Here is a 14,213-nt window from a genome sequence, read left to right on the forward strand (position 1 = left end):
CACAAATCGCAGTAAAAGTTCTCGATCCTATCAAACACATTTCCATCAGCAATACTATGCACTGCGTAAATTCTTCCAGGGTTAAAAAATTATGAAAAAAGTTTAAGGTGAGTGTAAAAAATGGAAAAAATTTTATTCGAGTGTTTTAAACTCTGAACAACACTATAAAAATGTGTAAATCGAATCCGAAATGTCTAGGGTAAGAAGTTGGTCAAGTTATAGACAGCAATTCAATAGATGATGATGATTATAATTATTATAGGATAATACGTAATATGTGTAACTTTACACGCCTAATTGATGTAATAATAGGGTAAAATTTCCTCACGATATTGCAGGATGAATATAATGTGAACTTATGGTGATCAGAAAAGGTTGGATGCGCATGCATCAGCATATGCACAAATTTTACACGAGTTGAAGGAGTGCAGCGTGCCCACGAATTGTTGCCAACCTAACGTTCATAATGATGGATCGGAATGCCCGTAACTCGTTAACGGCAGAATGTCCGTCACGCAAGAGGTTAGAAACCATTTCGTCAAACAGGAGGCAGTGTTGCCAGTCTGGTAATCGTGAATGTAGGAGCTCTATGAAAAAAAAATGTACTAGATAGATAGTAGAATGTACTGAATGGAATTCAACTATTGTGAGATTATGTTTTTTGCCACCAGATGGTGCTTTCATTGTTTTCACATTTTTCAGTGAGGCTGGGCCGTGTTCGACGGTTTCTTCTTTTTGATGAATTCCTTCAAAAATATAGGAGCGCACGCGCAGAACGTACTTCCTGCTCCGCGAAACCGGCACATGCGCTAATTATTACAATAAGAATATAACCTCAAAACCTGGGTAAATTGGTCAAACCACGTGTCAAATACTATCGGGATTGTTTTTACTGTCGATTTTTCTTTATACCTAGAAAAAAAGATGTCTCAGAAGCAACAAGTTATGGTAACACGCATAACACACATTTTACCAGTTTTGTGGTTATATTCTCATTGTAATAATTTGCGCATGTGCCGATCTCGCGCAGCAGGAAGTACGTTCTGCGCGTGCGCTCCTATTATTTTGAAAGAATTCATCAAAAAAAAGAGACCGTCGAACACGGCCCTGGTCACTGAAAGGCTGTGTTTCCAACTTATCGGACAAACAGTTCTTTAAATAGTGCCAAAACAGTTCTTTAGATGTCACCACAATAATTCTTCAGATGTCTTAATGGCGCCACAATAATTCTTCATATTTCTCATTTTCAAGAGAGATGTTTGACGGTATTGAAAAATAAATACAGGAATACATAATATATTTAATTTTTTCGCCTCATAACGTGAACAGTTTTCCGAGAAATATATAATGATAATTACAGAACGAGGTAACAGAGACAGATTTAAGTATAAAGATATTAAGAACTTTTACTTATATAATGGTTTCGTTTAAATATTCAGAACCACCAACTTGTGAAATAAGTGCGTTTGAAAATTGCAGACACTGTCTAATTCGCGCATATTTTCTCAGGAACCTCACGATTGATTGATTTTTAGCCCGTTGTTTCGATTTCACGGACCATATTTAGAGATTTCGCTATCTGTCTTGAGATTTCGTCAGAGATCTTTGGATTTCCTTCAGATTCTGACTTGAACAATAATATTTCTCAATAACTTTAATTTCTTTATAACTAAAGTAATTTCTTTAGGGTTGGCAATGCTGCTGAAAAAGCTCTTTCATCAGGCTCATACCCCATCTAGGTTAGGTACTATCTGTGCCCAGGTTACGACGTCAAACCGCATGGAGAGAAACATACGACCTTATAACGTGGTATTTAGAGAAATGTAGGGTATTACATTGGCATAGACAAGATGTCACATCGATTTAATTAGAAAGTCAATATTGCCTAGAAAAACCGCGTTTCAAAAGTTGTATTAAAAATCACCAAAGCGTACTGAAATATGTTTAAATTTACTAAAGAATCATGAAGTGTACTAGCGTATTAAAAACGTTTGAAATGTCCCAGTAAAGTACAATTGTACTAGAAACGGCAACACGACAAATAGGTTGGTAGCAGTTCGCAGCACGGACTGAATTGTGTTCACTCGTGTAAAATCTTTTCACGTGTCGACGCATGCGCACTGGACCTTCCCTGTTCACCAATTATTCAGGGTATAACGAATGAGTACAAGTTCACTGGGCGATGAAGCCGTAAAGAGGAACACGTAATAACAACGATTTTGAATAATAATTACAAACAACGATAACGGAAACGATAACAATAATCATATACTAATACACATAATTCAGAATCTTCTCCAAAATAATATGGTACGTGAAGTGAAATAACGATCAAATACGAATGCTAGTAGGAATATAACTATATTATGAAGAGATAAATTCCTGTGCTTAGATACGTGAAGTGAAATAACTATCAAATACGAATACGAGTAGGAATATCACTATATAATGAAGAGATAAATTCCTGTATTTAGAGCACAGATAAGAAACATCAGTAGGTATATACCATATTATATACATATTAGGAATTTCACGCTGTTTCAAGTGAGCAGCCTTCGAGGGAAGATTATTTCTCACGTAATACTGAAATTGCGAAGGAAACGCGATGTAAGATTTTAGATTATCAGGTTTTCGAATACCTGCGGTATCTCAAAATTTCGAGGTTGTATCGCATCCAGTTTACAGTTTACCAAAATTCTGCTAAATAAAGTGCAAAAAGAACTCTTCACCTACCAGATTGTGATTTTTTAATCAATGAAAAAAATACGAATAACCCACTTTTCCATATCTCTTTTAAATATTTCATACGTTCAAACGATTGGCTACAAATATTTTTCGGAACAGTTAACGGTAAGTAAAATAACTTGCTTCCAGTACGTGAGATAATCATGTGGTACTAGTACATGTGTATAAATTGATAGCTATATTAGTATAATAGTATACGTAATGCACGTAATACACGTTATGATACGTACATTGTTTACATAAATAATCCCAATATATTGCAAAATGTTTTGCGATAATATTCATTACAACATATATTCAGCTGAGGTGGACTACTGCACGCATTGAAAAAACAAGTTCTGTAGATTGTTAACGCGATTGTACCTATCTCCGACACTGATAAAGATACACACTTAAGAAAGTGTTAACATAGCCATTTGTAAACAACAATTTTTATTTCCAGTTCAGCTGTCATCGATTTTGCACACGCATAATGACGATTTACTTCAGAATATTTATTATTGTTAAAATTAAATCACATTTCAAAATTGCTTTTTTTTGTCTTTTATTGTTTGGAGGCAAGTGTGAAATGGTGAGATAATATGTTTTCTTTAGCGTTGTTAATAATATCTGCCGTTAAAGTTTAGTGTTTGAAGTTTTATTCTTGTATCACGGGAACGTTTTTAGTTAGTCTTTAGTGAATATTTGTTTCAACTCATTCTCTTTTACACTACATGTTCATTTCATCCTTAAACAAACACATTCTATATTAACGTAACAAATTCTGTACACATTCTATTGGACATTCAAAACATTTCTATACTGGTTTGTTGCTGCAGGATTAAAAAGTATCGATGATAAATACCGATGCCTGTACACGATACGAGCGGTTTCTCCGATCAAGACACCCGATCTACTGTTTAGTATTTTAAATATATGTCTTTGATAATTTACGACTAAGGAGGTATATCAGTCCGCAGCTATCTGAAGACCCGCGGTAACGAGTTTTGATAAATCTTTGAGAATCCCAATTCTCGACTCTTATTTCTCACTCCTCGCCGGCGTTTATAACCTCGCAGTTACATTATAACACCCATATAGATTTCTAGAAATACCATCAAGACTGCCGCTGCCGCCTCTATACAGGGGGGGCCAAGTAAACCACTTTTTGTACCTACTTCCTATCGGTCATTCGAGATAAATATCTCCAAGAGTATTAAGATAGGTGCAGGAAAAAAACGACAAACCCCAAAAGTAGGTATATGCATTATAAATTGTAAACTGTACAGGGTGTCTCAACAATATATATGTATATGTTTGCATTGCGATAGAAAGATTTGCAATTGAAGCAAGTTATATTACCAAAGTTCAAACGATATTATTGAAGTGGTTTTAACCCTTCAATTTACGCTGGGACGCTCAGCGTCCCACCTTTTTTTTTATTAAACTGCTTTATTGGCAACAACTGCTGAGTTTTTTGGTGCCACATGGTCGTAGAAATATTTCCATGTCTAAAAAACATATAAACTTTATTTTTTTATTGAAAAAATAGTACATGTAAACAAATGGTCGTAAATCGTATTTTTTCACGACAAAAAGGATTTTCTGCTCATCTAGCATGAAAATCTGAATGCTAATTTTCACACAAGACTTAATACACACAACATTAGTTTTCTTGTTATTGGTTTTATTTTTTCGCCATATTCAATCCGCCATTTTGAATTTTCAAATTTCCATTTCAAATTCGTAATCAGTGACCCCAAAAGTCCATGAATGCAAAATTTCAAGAGAGAAGACATGCAAGGAAAAATGTATGCATGAAAGGGTTAAACGAATAGTTATAATTTTTGCTTCAATAACACACCGCAACGTACGTTTGCATCCCTGCAGGTTGTAGCGGACGACAAGAAGAATCTAATGAGCCCTCGTTAAACCGTATTGAATACACCGTTCTCGAGATATCGTGATACGAATATTATGATCCGGTAGCGCGTTTCCGGTAGGCACGCTACTAGTCCAAGCAATTCGCGCGCGTTTGCGCTACTACGGTGGGTTTCTTTATCGTGAAATATGTCGAAAACGGTTCGTCCAAACATGTCGTGCAAGGGTTTGTTGAATTCGTCTCAATTACCAGCATAGTTTGGACGTGAAAAGAATACCCTATCGGTTTATCAATATGATAGAAAAACGATCTTGTTATTCACGTTTTTGAAAAACGACTGATTACGACTATTATTCGGACCAGCACCTTTACGAAACACCCTAAACTAGTGATGAGGAAGCAAAAAACAGAAGTCAAATATGTATACAGACAACAATAAATGAAAAAACCCGACTAAGAAATTAATAATGAAAAAAAAAAAACTAACGGACTCAATTTCTTTTTTCTTCATTTAGAAGAGGAACGGGGAAATAATGACTGCCTGTTGATGCCGAGAGTAACTCTATACGTATGTTTGCCATGTATGCAGTGTTGCGAGTGTGCATACACGCTCTGTGCCTCTGAGGGCCCAGCAAGGATTTGATAGGGCAATAATTAGGGTAATGGTTACGTATCAGTTGGATTTCCGCGTGCCTCGACCGCCCCTCTTGTCCGTACATCGTGTATCTACGTCCATCCATCCGCCCGGTGTAATTTCACCGCTATTACAGTCACGAAGATCCCAAGAGGAGTGGAAAAGTAACCCCGTCGACAAGAAGAGGATGCGCGAGAGGCATACCTACGTACCTTTACGGATAGCTAATACAGTCCTGTATAAGTACGGTTAATGACGATAATCATAATAATGATAATAACAATGTCCATCAATGCGCCCAGCTAAAAAACATTTCAGCCGATATGCAGCTTGGCCGATTTTTGCTTATATGCCAAGCAACGAGAATTTTTTCATGCCATAAAACTCGTCCGAAAACCAACTGTGCCATGATTTGAAATATGGTTTATAGATAAAAAAGGTACATGTTTCCAACTATCAGTTCTGATTTATTTTAAAAATTTTTTTCTTAACACTGCTTAAAACTGCAAAAACCGTTATTTATAAGTCTTTCATTTCTAGAATGAGAACAAATCAATCAAGCTTTCTACTCCGATGAGAAAATTTGTCGAAAATGAAAAAACCTTCAGAATGAGTTTTGGATGGACTCGGTCGGGGCATTTCTATCTAAGAAAAACCCATAAAAATAAGTTTTCGTAAAAACAATTAATAATCGCGCCAATTTACAAGTTGGAGCACAGACCATCCGCGAAATAGTAGTGAATAACATGCAGATTACGTGGGCGACGACAGTACAAAGTTCTTATGTGAAGTCAGAAAAACGATAAGCGTTGAAAAAACGACAAAGAATGTGAAAAATAGTAAAACAAATTTTTTGTAGTTCGGAATGTGTAGAATTTCACGTCTTCAAACGGATCTTTTACAGTCGGTGTTCAAAGAGTCCGCTACCTTGAAGATTTCACCAAGATTTGAAATCTGTGCACATGCATACTTGGGCTTTGCGTTTTCCATAATTTTTTCAAATTCTGTTTATAATCACCGGAATTTTTTTTTGTTATATTTTCATCGCCAAGTTTTTCGTTTTGTTGACTTCACACAAGAACTTTGTGCCGCTGTCTGCGGCTGAAAAAAAAAACGTTGGGTCGAAGATGATCACATCTGATTCATTACGCTACGAACAAGCCCACGGTACCAAATCCTTTAAAGCCCTCCACAGCCGTTGGAAAGAGTTATTCGACCATGGGTTTCTTACCTCCAGATACTTGCCTAAGCAGTTCTTACACACTCTAAAAGTATGGCCAGAGTTAACATAAACACCCTGTATATACTTGTGATATAAACTGGAATGCACGAAACGAATAGAAGGAAGAGAACGTCGAATATGTACGTCGGAAGTCGATCGCGACTGTACGCCGGAGATCTTATATGGGTTACAAAGGAAGGCATCATATCGTCGATTGTCCTTTGATTGAACTCGTGGCATAAAGATGATTATTGTCAGAGCTCGTACCTAAGTACCTACCTATTACCTATAGTCCATGGATTTAGGAAATATATATTCATGCCTCGAGATTCCATGAGGTTGGTCAAAAATTGGTCAAATGAAATGTTATAAAGAGACTCGAATGGCTCGAATTTTTTTAATACGTTATTCTTTTATTGATACAATACAACCAATCAAGTTTAATGTTAGAAAATTACTACCAGTTACAACCCATGATTATTGAGCATATGAAATTTCGCAAAGCTTTACTTATTTCTGATCCATTTTTTTTTTTTTTTTTTAGTCGAAAGATGAAATTCTGTAGAGGAGAAGAACTCACTACAAGATTCGAATTTACTAGTCAAGATCCAAATGCATTCAACTATGAAGGTGACTAGAAAAGTGCGAAATAGGAGATCAATTTTTACTTGACACAAAATTTTATACTTGTATCTATAATATATTATACGTAGGTAAAGGGGTGATCGATATCCGCTTACCTGGAGTTATCTCAACTCGATGACGAGAGTCCAGCTAGTTAGAATAACTTTCCCCGGCCTTCATTTCACGAATAAACGCTTCTTTCATTTCGTATCTCCTGGAAAAAATTTTTTTTAATTAATATAAAAGAAAGAGAAGAAACAAAACAAAACAGAAACCATTCAAGACCTGAATAAAAAAATGCAGAGGTCCTTTTTAGGGTAAAGCGTATTGCAGGCGTTCTCAATCAACTCGGCCACTTTTCTTTCAATCCTCTCGGATCTATTCCATAATGGGTTATAAAGTAGTACTACTTAAAGGTACTCTCTGTGAATTTTTCCAGATTATTACTACTACTACTTCCACTGCTACCACTACTACCACTACTACCACTACTACCACTACTACCACTACTACCACTACTACCACTACTACCACTACTACCCACTACAACCACTACTACCACTACTACCACTACTCCCGGGGGTGAAACCCAACACCTACCGGGCGCGTCCCCAGGCTGCGGATCGGGGAACGTCCTAACCGGCCGCAAGACCGACGGACAGGAGTGAAACAAAATAACTCCCGCGGACAAAAAGAGGTGCGAAGAGGAAGGGAAACCGCCATAAAAAACCAGGGTCACGTAGACCAGCGAGTGTAGTGACGCTGCCCGTAAGGGATGTGCGAAATGATCTGCACAACGCAGTGTACGTGGTAACTCCCAGCGTCTACGCGCCGCACCCAAGGGAGCGTCAGGAAGCCGATGAAGGAAGAGTGTGCACGGCCGGGGCGGATGATCTTTCCCGCCCCAATGGTCAGAAGATGACCACCTCTCCACTTCCTGAGGCATCGCGTTCGGAGACGACCTCTCGCTCTGGAGTATGTTCTAACATATGAATACCCTAAAACCAAAACAAAATCAAAACAAACCGGAAGATGACGCCCAAGACTTAACCTCTCCAAGCGCACAACACGATGACCCACTCCGGCAACATACGCTCGCCCGCGACACAGCAATCGAACAAGAGGACAGTAAGCTGAGTGTACTGCACACGCTCATCACGGAGACAATTAGCTTAATAAAGGCAAAGCGCACCGTACCTACGGAGGTCACGAAAAACATCAGAGAGGCACTCGGGCTGCTCTCCGACGCGCTAGTCAACCGCAAAGCCTGGAAAGACGCCCAGCGCAGACTTACATACGCTGAAAACGAAAAGAGAAAAGCCCTACACGGCAAACTGAAAGAACGCGAAGAGACCCTCCTAGCAAACCACCCAGAAGTGACACCACGCTCCGCGCGAAGCAAACGGCCGGCAAACAGCCGCCCGTAGGTCCAGAGGAGGACGTGTCAAGGCACCAACACGGCAACTTCGCACTCGTCACCCGCAGACAAAAGAAGCAGCGCACCAACGCGCCCCGCGATGCACCAACAGCACAGCAGATGACCACAGCAGCTGGGGAAGCGCAGACCATGCCCGCAGAACACCCAAGGGCCAAAAACAAAAACCCGAGCGCACGGAGCAGACGCTCCAATGCCGTCCTAATCAAGCCAGCGGAAGGCAAAACCTACGCCGACCTCCTAAAGGACATCAAGACGAAGGTCAATCCTGACAAACACAAAACGTGCATACGCACAATCAGAGAGACGGGGGATGATGGGATACTGCTGGAGCTGGACCGGAACTCTGAGCACAGCAAATCTTTCACGAAAGCCGTCACCACCGCGGTCGGCGCCAGTGGGGCCGTCAAAGACCTCACCCCAGCTATCACTATTGAGATACGTGACATCGACTCCGCCTCCAGCGAGGACAACATCCGAGGAGCGCTAACACGCGACCTAGGGGAAAACGCAGGCATTAAGAGAATAGGACTCTCCAAAAATATCATCCGTGGACAACGCATGGCCTTCGTCGAGCTCAGCGACCATATGGTCCAGAAGATCCTTTCCACCAACCGCATCAAGATCGGCTGGATAGCCTGCCGCGTAAGAATACACGAAGCCGTCCAGAGGCGTTTCAAATGCCGTGGGTACGAGCACGTCCTGAGGAACTGCTCCGGGCCCGACCGCAGCAACCTCTGCTACAAGTGCGGTGAGGCCAGCCACAAAGCTGCTTCCTGCAACGGAACACCCAAGTGCGTACTGTGTACAGAAATGGAAGGACGAAATAGCGACCGCATCCCTGGCACCGCGAACTGCACGACCTATCGCGGATCTAAAAACAATAAGGCAAAATGATAACTGTCCTCCAAGCGAATCTACAAAGAGGGTGGACAGCCCAGAACCTGATGCACTAATACATCACAGAGAAAGGGATCGATGTATTCGTACTGGCTGAACAACACTCCGACACACCGACCCCTTACTGGATCCCAGACAATACCGGCACAGCCGCTATCTGGATCGTAAACCCGGACCTGCAAGTCGTGGCACTGGGAAGGGCGACGGCTTTGCCTGGGCCAAACTCCAGGGCTACACCATTTTCAGCTGCTATCTATCGCCGAACGAAGACATTCATACCTTCCGACGTAAGCTCGGCGAGATAGAGGACACAGCGCGACAAATCGGAGGAGAGGTCGTTATCGCCGGAGACCTGAACGCCAAGTCGACGGAATGGGGTATGGATCGAAGCGACACCAGGGGAAACGAGGTATCGGACATGACGGCCTGCCTTGACCTGGTCATCGTCAATGAAGGAAACACTACGACCTGGAGGAGACCTGACCAGCGGGGATCCATCATCGACGTCACCCTAGCCACACCGAACACTGCTGCCGTCATTCAGAACTGGAGAGTTCTGGAAGACTACAGCGCGAGCGACCACCAGTACATCCAATTTGGAATCTCCAATGCCAAGCCAATCAGGGCCGACACCGGACCCCTGCGAAAGGGATGGACGAGAAGAAACTGGACGAAGCGAAGCTCATGGAATTCCTCCAGGGAAAACAGGGGACCGCGGAGGCCCTTACTAAAGACCACAACCTGGATGCCAAGACCCTAGTCGAGAAGACGATGAGCCTCATCACGGTGGCCTGCAGCGCATCCATGCCTGCTAGGCCCCGCCGAGGCAACAGACGGCCAAATTATTGGTGGAACAGCGAGATTAGAGAGCTCAGAGCAAAGTGCCTCGCACTACGACGAAAGTTCGTCAGAGCCAACCGGGGACGACAGCCAGGGCAGCCTAATGCACTGGCCGACGAATTTGACATTGCTAAAAAAGACCTCAAAAAGGCTATCAAAAGCAGCAAACGATAAAGCTGGAAGAACCTGTGCGCAGAACTGGATGAGGACCCATGGGGCAAGGCGTACCAAATTGCGGTCAAGGGATTGGGCAAGCAGGCACCCGTACCCCTCATGGACTCGGCCACGACCAAGAAAGTCATAGAGGACCTATTCCCACGACACCCACGAAGACCGCCCAAAAAAAGAAACTGGACACAGTGGCGGCACCACCGTTCACAACAGAGGAACTGCAAGACGCCGCACGTACGCTTAAGCCAGGAATGGCCCCAGGTCCGGATGGAGTCCCAACGAGCGTAATAAAGAAAATCGCCGAAAAAATGCCGAAAATACTACTCGGAATCTACAACGCCTGCCTTTCGAACGGAACCTTTAGCAGAAAATGGAAGCGACAACGGCTGGTGCTGCTCGACAAAGGCAAAGGCCCGCCGATAACCTCAGCCTCGTACAGGCCGCTATGCATGCTTGACATAGCCGGCAAGCTATTCGAAAAACTAATCAAGACACGACTAACCGCAGCGGTGGAGAGAGCCGTTGGACTCTCAAACAACCAACACGGCTTCAGGAAACGGCACTCGACAGTCTTGGCTATAGACTAAGCCCTGGCCTTCGTAAAACAAGCATGGGCAGGGAACCACAGATCCCGGAGAGTAGCTGTCCTCATCACGTTTGACGTGCGAAACGCCTTCAATTCCGTGAACTGGGAAGACATACTCGACGCACTGATATATGACTTTGGAGTGGACGAGTACATCCGGGACATGTTGGACGATTATTTCCGCGAACGAGAGCTAATATCCAACACAAAAGAGGGCACGCTCACAACCGAAGTGACGGCTGGCGTCCCGCAGGGCTCTGTCCTGGGCCCGGATCTCTAGAACGTGCGATATGACGACCTACTAAGGACCGAACCAACACGGGACACGTACCTTGTACGATATGCGGACGACGTGGCTGAAATCGTCCTCGTAAACAGCAAGGAAGACGCACACCAGAAGATCGACCGTCTAGTAGAGAGACTAAGTGACTGGCTGAAGCGGTACAGACTCGAGCTAGCCACCAGCAAAACTGAGATGGTTGTCCTTACCAGACAACGCTGGTTCGAGAAGCCGTTCACAGTAAACATCGGTGGAACCAACGTCACGGCGAAACAATCAGTTCGCTACTTGGGTCTCCAGCTCTACGAAAAATTGACATACTTCGAACACCTTACCAGAACAGCCGAAAAGGCAAACGAAATAGCAGCAAGCTTAGCGCGGATAATGCCAAACACTTCGGGGTCCCGATACGCCAAGCGGCGACTGTTACAGAGCGTGGTACACTCGGTGATATTGTACGGTGCCAAAATCTGGGCAGACCAACTTACCCAAGAAAAGTACAGACAAAAACTCGCGGCAGCACAAAGACGGGCCGCCCTCCGAGTCGCGTGCGCGTATCGCACAACCTCGGAAGCGGCAATCCTAGTTGTAACCAAGACGATACCAATTGACCTTATGGCGAAAGAACGCGAACGACTCCAAGAACGACGCTCAGCAGGTACTCTCGACGATACAACTCGAGAGCTCGAGCGGAAACAGACGCTAGAGAATGGACACGCAGGTGGCAAAACGCTGACACAGGGAGATGGACGGCCAAACTGATCCCAACGATCGAACCATGGATCAACTGCAAGCACGTAGAGCTCAACTACCACATCACGCAACTGCTCACGGGCCATGGCCTCTTCAACGCCTACCTGCACCGTATGGGGACAGTAGATAGCCCTAGATGCGAGTACTGCCCGGAAAACATTGACGACGCCTGCCACACCCTCTTCCACTGCAGTAGGTGGGAGGCAGAAAGAGACAGGGCCGATAGAGCCATTGGAGCCACACTTAGCCCGGATAACTTGACCTCTCAGATCATCGAGTCCGAGACGAAATGGCAGGCAATCATAACCTACCCACAAAACGTGCTGAAAGCCAAAAAGCTAGAGCATCCAACCACCGCGAACGCCTAGGAGCGCACCCCAGGCCGGGCTGAAGTAATGCGAAAGCGGTTTCCAGCTCGGCCCCTCTCCCCAACAGGAGGGGCGAAAAGAGGAATGTTTTTAGCCAGTAAAAATCTGGCACTACCGACAAATACCATCCCGTCGGTGTCTTTTCGAAGATTTTTTTAACCTCTTTAAAAAAAAAACTACCACTACTACTACTACTAGTGTCTTACAATAAAAGTAGGGTCAGCACAGTAATGTGTGACTCAAAGGGTCAACCCTGCGAGGAAACCTGTTAAATCGTAAACCAGTTACATAAAAATAGAAAACTGCAATAAAGTTACAGAGTTGATCGCATCAGGACCAGCGGGTTGACATACAGTAATTCTAGTGGTCTTCGAAATATCTCCGGCTGCTAGTGGCGCTGGTAGTCAAGTGGCTTATAGAGTCAATGGGGCTGACGACTATCAGTACCACGCAACATAGGTATACATATGGTCATTAAGTGACCATATTTTCATGGTTAGGACAGCCGCGAGTATCCGGGGGGTGATCAGGACGATGATTAGGTATTTAAATTCGTTCGACATTACACATATGTGTGCAACGTGTCTGCCTCAGTCCCCGTCTTTCTGTCTGTCTTCGTATAATCGTTTCGAGGTTTGCGTTGTGTATACATACAATGTAAATCGGTATACATACGTATACATAAATTAATTCAGCTTATATATAGCGGGAACTGAGAAGCACCTGCGCATAAAATAACCTTTATACTGTTTGAATTTCTTTGCATGCAAGTACATACATACATATACTTACACACCACATGTTTACACATACGATGTACGAGGATATGTGGAATAGAGACCGAGAATTCCTTATAATATATGCTAATCGTATATAAGAGCTGCCTGCAAACCATATTTACACACAGTGGCGAATATAAATATATAGGTCTGGTATATAATACGTATGCATGCGTATATAGCATACGTGTATGTACCGAGGAGATACACTTCGAATTGCTTACTGCATATTTATATATATCGCACATCACTTCCGTCGATTGTTTTCATTGCCATCGCATCATTATCGTTACCCATTAAGCAACAACCTCGTCCACCGTTCATCAATAATAATCACACCGACTGATTGTGAACTTTGCTAGAAATTAATGTAAAAATTCGCAGATAAGCGATTTATAGAGAAAGAATTGCTAACGATTGCACGAACAGTCGCCTGCTAACATTCAATGCACACGCGCTACAATCCGAGTCCAGTTCTTTGCCAGTGCGACCAACCGTCGTAAATGTAGACGACAGTTCGCTCCGATATACGTAACCTCAAAAATTTTTACAGCCATCGGTGGCAGTTGTGTTCAACTCACAACTGTAAAAAAATTTGAGGTTGCACGTATTGCGGTTGTAGCGCGTGCGCATTAAATTTTAGCAGACGACGATGCGTGCAATCGGGTGCGTTCCGAAATTACCTTCCAGCGCTGTCAACGATCTTTTATCTCTTTTGCGCCGCCGTGTTTGTTACTAGCTTTGCTTCTGTCCTAGGGAGTTTTTAGCGCTGCCATCGTGTTTCGGAACGTACCCATCGTTAGCAAATCATTCTGTATATATATATGGAGTATGAATACATGTATCGAGGTACATGCGCGAATACTAAGATATTTTTCATGTTCTGACAATAGTATTTAAAAAAAAGTACTCGAAGATCGCTTCGATATTAATTTTTCATTTAAATCGACCAGACTCCCTAAAAAACGTTATAGTTAGTGAGGACTCAAGAGCCAAGAAACGACGAATTCCGGCA

The 14,213-nt window shown here is 42.9% G+C and overlaps 1 protein-coding gene across 1 annotated transcript in view; it reads right to left on the bottom strand.

Annotated features, from left to right (window-relative positions):
* LOC124186189 (protein N-terminal asparagine amidohydrolase) overlaps positions 1–14,213 on the bottom strand; it is a 61,312-nt gene that overhangs the window by 23,979 nt on the left and 23,120 nt on the right. The window contains exon 2 of the mRNA XM_046577670.1: positions 7,203–7,300. The gene's annotated coding sequence lies outside the window, so the exon portion shown is untranslated. The remainder of the gene's footprint in view (positions 1–7,202; positions 7,301–14,213) is intronic.

Source organism: Neodiprion fabricii, chromosome 7, assembly GCF_021155785.1.
Source record: "Neodiprion fabricii isolate iyNeoFabr1 chromosome 7, iyNeoFabr1.1, whole genome shotgun sequence".
NCBI classification, from domain to species: Eukaryota; Metazoa; Arthropoda; class Insecta; order Hymenoptera; family Diprionidae; genus Neodiprion; species Neodiprion fabricii.